We start from the raw sequence: 7658 nt of genomic DNA on the forward strand, positions 1-7658 counted from the left end.
GAAGCCATGAGCAGGGGAATGCGGGGTGCTGGTGGCTCTCTCCACTGGTCCTTTAGCGCTTTGCTGCTTCAGAGAACGGATGGATTAACAAGAGAAAGCAGAGCAGCCATCCTATCCGAGAGCATCAGCTGTGTCTAAGGGAGACTCAGGTGGTGTCGCCAGAAATCTAGGTGAGATGAAGAGACCAGGGACCCACGAGGTTCACAGACCATCTTGGATAGGAAACTGGTTGCAAAGAACAGAAAACTTCTCAAGCTTTTATTTCACACTTCCAAGTATAAAATGTAAAGTTACATGTGGACTGCACAGAGAATTAAACTGGAACGTGAAAGTTAGGAGTTGGGACCTGCTGTGCCTTCCCCACCCCTTCCCCTACACACACACACACACACACACACACACACACACACAGAGGCCGGCATGCAAGCATCCACACACACTTCTTACCGCTTCTGAGGGACCAAATTTCTTTCTCCTTCATCCTGCCTTCTCTCTGTCCAACCATCTCTCTGTCTGACTCTCTTTCTCTCACTCAATTGGCTTCTTCTGCTTTAAAAAGTCCAAAATAACCATTCATTTCATGATCTTGGCCTCCAATATTCCAATTCTAAATCAAAAGTGAAAGATCTGGTTGTCTCAGACCAACCTAAGAATCGGCCCCCAGTTCTGGTCATTGCTCCTCATCTTAGCAGTAAGAAGGCAAGAAGAAAGGCAGGGCAGCAAGAGCCGCAGGTGGGCTGGACGCAGATTCTCTGGGAGGAAGGCCATCATTATAAAAGTACTGGGTTGGGCCGCAAAATAGAGTCTCAGTGGTTGAAAGTGCACTTGGAACAAACTGCCTCCTCCCCAGGGTCCCCTACGAGAGGGGGCCTCCCAGCTGCAGCTAATCCCGGTTTAGAGCCACTCTGACCAGATCAGGGTCCTGGTGCTGATTCTGAGCCTGGCCTCTGTAGACCCACCAGCCCTTCACTCTACACTCCCTGCTGGAGTTACGCCAGCTCCCAAGAGTCAGGACCATCAACTCCTGGAAGACTCCCTAGGGGCATATGCCTAAAAGTCGTATTTCCACAATTCAGTGTGAAATCAGCAAAGGAAAACACCCCTTCTGTCTAGGCCGTTCTTCCACCTCTATATTCTGATTCTTTGGGTCACTTGGTAGAAGGTTGGTTTAGCTGCTGAACTGGAATTCATTATCTCACACAATCATTCATTCATTCAACAAAGATTGTCCACATGTCTACTAGGTGGCAAGTACCACACCAGGCACCAGGCACGCAGTGTGACCAAGGGACATGTCTCTGCCCTCATGGAGCTCGTGGTTTATGGGGAGAAGGATGTTAGAAGAAGAACTGCACAACGTCTGTTGACAGAGGAATGGATAAAGAAGATGTGGTGCATATGAGGGTGAGTCAAAAATTATCCGCACTCCGGTTATAGTAAAACTTCTGTTGGCCGCACTGTCTTAGCACTTTCCGTTCAAGGCTACTGTCTCCCCAGTCACTGCTGGGCAGGTGTGAACGCGTTACATCAGTTCATTTGAAACTGCAGTGCGAGCAAAAATGGATGCCCCGCTTGTGATTTGCGTGAAAGAAGAGCAGCGTGCAGGGATTCGTTTTTTGTGGTCTGAGGGTGTGCACGTCCACACACTTCTGCCCACACTGTTGACATGCTGCAAAAACTTGTTTCCAGGAGTTAAAGCATCCTTCCTCTAGTCCTGATCTTGCTCCATCGGACTTTCACCTGTTTGGCCCCTTGAAAGCAGCCCTACGAGGGCAAAGATTCACTCCTGATGAAGGCATGAAGACAGCAGTGCATTCGCGGCTTGCAGCTCAGCCTAATACATTTTTTAATGAGGGAATATGAAAGCTTGTTGACAAACGGACAAAGTGTACTGAAAAGCAAGGAGATTATGTCTAAAAATGATGTATTTGTCTTTTCTAAAAGTTAAAATAAATTCTACAGCCACAGGTGCAGATAATTCTTGACTCACCCTCATATATATACAATGGAATATTACTCAGCCATATAAAATGATGAAATAATGCCATCTGCAGCAACATGGATGGATCTAGAGATTATTGCACTAAGTGAAGTAAGTCAGACAGAGAAAGACAAATATCGTATGATACTACCTATATGTGGAATCTAAAAAAATGATACAAATCATTTACAAAACAGAAATAGACCCACAGACATAAAAAACAAATATGGTTACCAAAGGGGAAAGGCAGGGAGGGATAAATTAGGAGTTTGGGATTAGCAGATACACACTACTATATACAAAATAGATCAATAGCAAGGACCTATTGCATAGCACAGGGAACTATATTCAATATCTTTTAATAACCTATAATGGAAAAGAATCTGAAAAGGGTATATATATATATATATATACATATACATACTATATATATATGAATCACTTTGTTATACACCAGAAACATTGTAAATCAACTATACTTCAGTTAAAAAAAAAAAAAAGAAAAAGAGAACTGTACACATCATTCACGGGATGAAAGAGTTGTGAAAGATAAACCCAGGAGCTGAGATGGTAGAAGAGGAGGACCAGCCCAGTCTGGGCCATCAGAACATCTTTTCTTAGGAAGTGGTGCTGCAGCCGAGGACAGCAGCAGGGGGGATACGTCACGGTGGAGAGGGATGGGGAGGAGCCTGTGCGGGGCCCAGGCAGCGGGAGTTTGACCAACTTGAGGCAGGAGGAAGAGGCGAGTCTGGCTGGAGGTGAGTGAGTGACAGGGAGGGGGTGAGAGAGGAGGCCACCGCCAAAGCCTGCAGGGCATGGGAAGAAGATGGGGCAGGGCCACTGCAGACTCCAAGCAGGCAAGTGGAATGGCTGTATTTTTATTTTTAAAAGCTCACTCTGTCTGCTGCGTAGAGTACATCAGAGGGAAGGCAGGCTGGGTGGGAGAAGGGCAGGTAAGAGGGACCGTGGATCTCCAAAAGGGAGCTGCTGGTTGTTTGGACCAGGAGGGTGGGGGGCAGGAGAGACCCCAGAGTTGTGAAGGAGTCAAAGTCGGTAGATTTAAGGGTGGGTTTTTTTTTTTTTTTTTTTTTTGGCCACACCGTGTGGCACGTGGGATCTTAGTTCCCCAGCCAGGGATCGAACCCGTGCCCCCTGCATTGGAAGGTAGCGTCTTAACCAGTGGACCACTGGGGAGGTATTTTGAAGGCAGAGGACTGTGGTTATTTGGAAGGGGAGAGAGAGAGGTGAGTCATGTTTATTGAGACAGACAACAATAATGGTGTAGATATCTCATAAATTCAGTGTGGGACCCAATATGTGAGAGATACTCAGAAAACATCCAAATACAAATGTCAGGACTCTAAATGGAGGCAATGCCTAAGCTGAAGTCTGGGGTAGGTCTAACTAGAATTCTGTGGGCAGCCTTTACTGGAATGCTCAGGAGCAAACTCTTACCTCATTGATTCTCATAGATAGTATAAGTCTTCGCTCTTTTGTAAATGTGGAACCATGACAGTCACAGTGCAGACAATTGTTTTGTGAGTAAAGCATCTTGAATAAATATGTTTATCTTTTGCATTTTGGGGAATTGAGGCAGTTTCACAGTTCAGCCATCATGTTACCATGACGCTACCATTTTATGACACTTTCTTCCTTTCTCACCTCTTTGTTTGCTGTGATCTGTCCACACAAATGAGTTTCCGGGCTCTCGGGCCTCCTGGGGGAGTAGGTGGTGGTCCTGTGGCTGCGTCAGCAGGACCGATTTCTAATTAGAACCTAGTCTCGGAGTCACAATGCATGCGAGCCTTGCTCTGATAATTAATAGTGACATCTTCAAAAATAGCTGATCAAAACCCATCTGCTCAGAGCTGCAGCCTAGAACGAGGGCTGGTCCTTGAAGCCTCACGCCTGTGCCAGAGCCCTCCAAGGCAGGGCAGGGAGGACACACACGGTGAGGGACAGAGGCAGGGCAGGGTTACGCTCCTAGACTCCAGACCGTTCACCTCGCACCACATCACACCTCCTCTCATCTCATCTAAGCCCACATGGGAAGGGAGGCCGACTGCAGCCCATCTGGAGGGTCTCAGAGTTGCCAGGAACTGATGCAGATCCCACTTGAGTGCACCCAGGATTTTGCACTTACAATGACTAAAAGGGGTCCCCAGGCAGGGGGACTCTTAGATTGCAGGCTTGCCTCGGGCATGTCTCTATTTTCTTCCCTCATGATGCTAGCTGGGACTGGCCACCAAGGCTTAGACGAGTTGTCACACCCTCTCCTGTCCCACTGCACCCTCAGCCCCCACTCACCCCCTTAATCGATTTGTTTAGAAGGTCCCTGGCCCAAAGAAACCTCTACTCATCTCCATCCAGGCTCTGGCAGCACCCCCATGGGACGAGCAGCTTTTCGGTGGCTGTGTCTCTATCTGTGCACAGACAGACCTGGAGCCCTGGGTTCCGGGGGCCTGTGAAACAGCCCAGTTTCACAAGGGCCCATGGGACTCGGAAGGCGGCTCCCAAGGCCACCTGCCAGCAAAGGGAGGAGGTGTGAGGGTAGAAGTCGGCCCACAGGTGGGGGTGGGTGGGGGGCCAGGGTGTACAAGGTAGAGGGCTCCATCCCCTGACTTCCAGGAGGGCTGCCTGTCGTCTGACGTTCTGTGACACTGCTCAGTGGCTCCAGCACCACACCCCTGTGACAGCATCACAGAGACAAAGCAGCTTCTGTTTTGAGGCTTCCGTTTGGATGAACTTGATAAACAGCCCCGGGGGGAGGAGTTTCCAGGCAGCTGAGGAGAGCACATTTGCCTCTGGCTCTGGGATTGGCCTTGACGCTGTGGCCAGAAGACAAAGGGCCTGCTGCTGAGACAGGGGCAAGGAAGAAGGCTGGTCCTCTCCCGTCCTGGCTGGGCTTTCTGGTCCTTACTGCTCGTCTCTGCGACTGTCATTCAGGTGACGTCTGCACGTCTGAGTTTCTCCCAACTAGTCAGATTTCCTTTCGTTTAGAAACATCACCCAGGGCAACTTACAAGTCCAAGGGACTGCTCACAGGTCGGGCTCTTAACAAGCGTGCACATTTCTGGATATGTGATGGGGTCAGCTGTGCTGGCTTTTATACATCCACCGGTTCAGAACAGGATATAGAGGAGAGGCTGCATCCAGGCTCTGGATGGACGCTGTTGGGGAAGGCAGGTGGCCGTGCAGATTCATCCCCTCAGAGTAGCACTGGGTTTAGGGAGTTGATCACTGTCCTCAGTGTGGCCCCTATCTAACTGTCTTAGGGTCCAAGAACCACTTGGACGAGGGATGTTGACTCAACCTAACAATCTCACTAGAAAACTGAGTACACAATCAGATACTACACTTGATCTTAGCCAAAAGGCCGAGAAGCGATACGCATATACAATCAGAATGCCCGTTTTTAATTTTAGAATGAGAAATTGAACTGTCGGGTGGGCCAGATGTTCACACTGGCCTGACTGCTAACACTTTCTCTCCCTGTGGGCAAGTTACATGGGAAGTGAAATATGAAAAGGATATTCAGTGAAAATAGAGCTAGACTGCGATGCATATAGACATATATGTATGTGTGTATATGTGTACATATATGTGTGTGTGTATGTATATATGTATATATATTTAAGAGTTCTCAAGATTTGTTTTAAACAAGCATGATAGGGCACACAGACAAAGAAATAACTGTCATGAAGGAAGGACTTATAAAAACTATGAGCATAAAGCTCACAGATCCCTAGAAACAAGAGGCCAGCATGGCATGTGGGCCACGTAGGGAAGGACCCAGGTTGGTTAGGAGGCAGAAGAAATGGGGGAAAATTGTGAACCAAGAACCTTGTGATTTCCGTGGGAAGGAACAAGTAAGGCAGGGTCCACAGCCTTAGGACTGGTTAGTTTGAAACTTTTCAGCAGGTTCTGGGGCATAGGGGCTGTCCCTAGTTGTCTGGTACCTGGCCCTGGGTTGATTAGGGCAGATGGATAGGGTTAGGGTTAGGGATGGGGTGGGGGTAGGGTTAGAGCCTGAGAGAGGAGGTGGTTGGGATGTGGGCTCTGGATTGGTTGGTTTGTATTCAAAAGGCACACTTGCAGGTGAGTTGTTCATCTTCCTTAGGAATTGGTTAACCCTGGGACGGACAGTCCATCCAGGGTTACCAAGGCCCCAAGATGTCAAAGCTAAGAATACAGAATAAAAAGGCATGATCTTTTTTTTTAAACAGAGGAAATGTGCCCTTTATGATTTTTTTAAAAGATTTATATATTTTCTTATTTATTGGCTGCATTGGGTCTTCATTGCTGCACGCAGGCTTTCTCTAGTTGTGGCGAGTGGGGGATACTCTTCGTTGTGGTGCATGAGCTTCTCATTGTGGTGGCTTCTCATGTTGCTGAGCACAGGCTCTAGGCACACAGGCTTCAGTAGCTGCAGCACGTGGGCTCAGTAGTTGTGGCATATGGGCTTAGTTGCTCTGCGGCATGTGGGATCTTCCCAGACAAAGCCTCGAGCCTGTGTCCCCTGCATTGGCAGGCAGATTCTTAACCACCGTGCCACCAAGGAAGTCCCTAAAAAGGCTTGATTAATACAATATATAATGTATTTTTGTGTGTATATGAATGAGTTGAATGTTTAAAAGAGTCAATCAGTTTATTCCCCAAACATTGGTTGAACGCCTACTATGAAAAAACACCCTGATCTATTGGAGTTCATAGTTTAGCATCAGTCTCCCAAAGCCCAGTAAGTCTATATCCAAAATAAGGATGCACTTGGTTGGTTGATCAGAGACTTGCTCTTGGCCAGGGAAGCACCCTTCTCGACAGTGCTCAGAAGTCACTGCCCACATTTGGCTCTATGACTTTCCATTTTTTGATTTTCTATGCCTGTCCTGACCATGTTCTGAAGCATATGGTCCTTGTTTAGGTACAATGATGCATCTAATTAGATCACAGACCACATTCTCTGGCCTGGTAGCCTTTCAAATTCTTGCAATTGACTTTATATAGCTCAGTTCTGCGCTGATTTCATGATTTGAAGAGTGTTTCTCCAGGAACCATCTTCGGGATGATTTCACACATTCCAAGAAAGAAAACTCTGGGGACTGATTGCAATATGTGATTTCTTAGGCCAAGATGGCCCAGAATCACAGCAAACAATTCCTACTGTCCTGGGAACTATCCCTTATCACACTCCCCAAATGTGGCTCTCAGAGGGGAGGGGAGAGAAAGTTTGAAATAAAACCTTCCCCTTCAGAGCCTGTAGACTCAGAGTATGCCAGGGAGGCCAAGTGTCTTCAAGGACCTCTGGCAGACACATTTGTGGTATATACAGTCTCAAAACCCTAAAGAGAAGGTCAGTGTGAATCACAGTAAATCACGCATTGTTTTAGCAATTTCCATCTCACAATCAGGTCCAGTTGTACGATGTGGTTTTCACATTTCAGGTCAGCATTTTGCAAATCAAAACACAATTCTCTAGGAACAATGTTATAAAAGTCTACTTTCCTTTCCCTAGAAGATCCAGCTCCAGCAATGAGCAGCTCACAGAGGTGATGCAATTATCTGAAGGATGAAAACACCAGTATAGAGCACAGTAGACAGGCAAGCAAGGCCATCAGCATGGAGACTCCAGGAAACTGGCAGGGAGGGAGTCTCCCAACTTGAGAAGAGGTTGAAACTG

General features: G+C 47.4%; 1 pseudogene; it reads right to left on the reverse strand.

The window, feature by feature from the left end:
* Positions 1–5276: 5276 nt before the first annotated feature.
* On the reverse strand, positions 5277–5369 carry LOC130854745 (U2 spliceosomal RNA; annotated as a pseudogene).
* Between the last annotated feature and the right edge of the window lie 2289 nt (positions 5370–7658).

This window comes from Hippopotamus amphibius, chromosome 5 (genome assembly GCF_030028045.1).
Source record: "Hippopotamus amphibius kiboko isolate mHipAmp2 chromosome 5, mHipAmp2.hap2, whole genome shotgun sequence".
NCBI lineage: Eukaryota > Metazoa > Chordata > Mammalia > Artiodactyla > Hippopotamidae > Hippopotamus > Hippopotamus amphibius.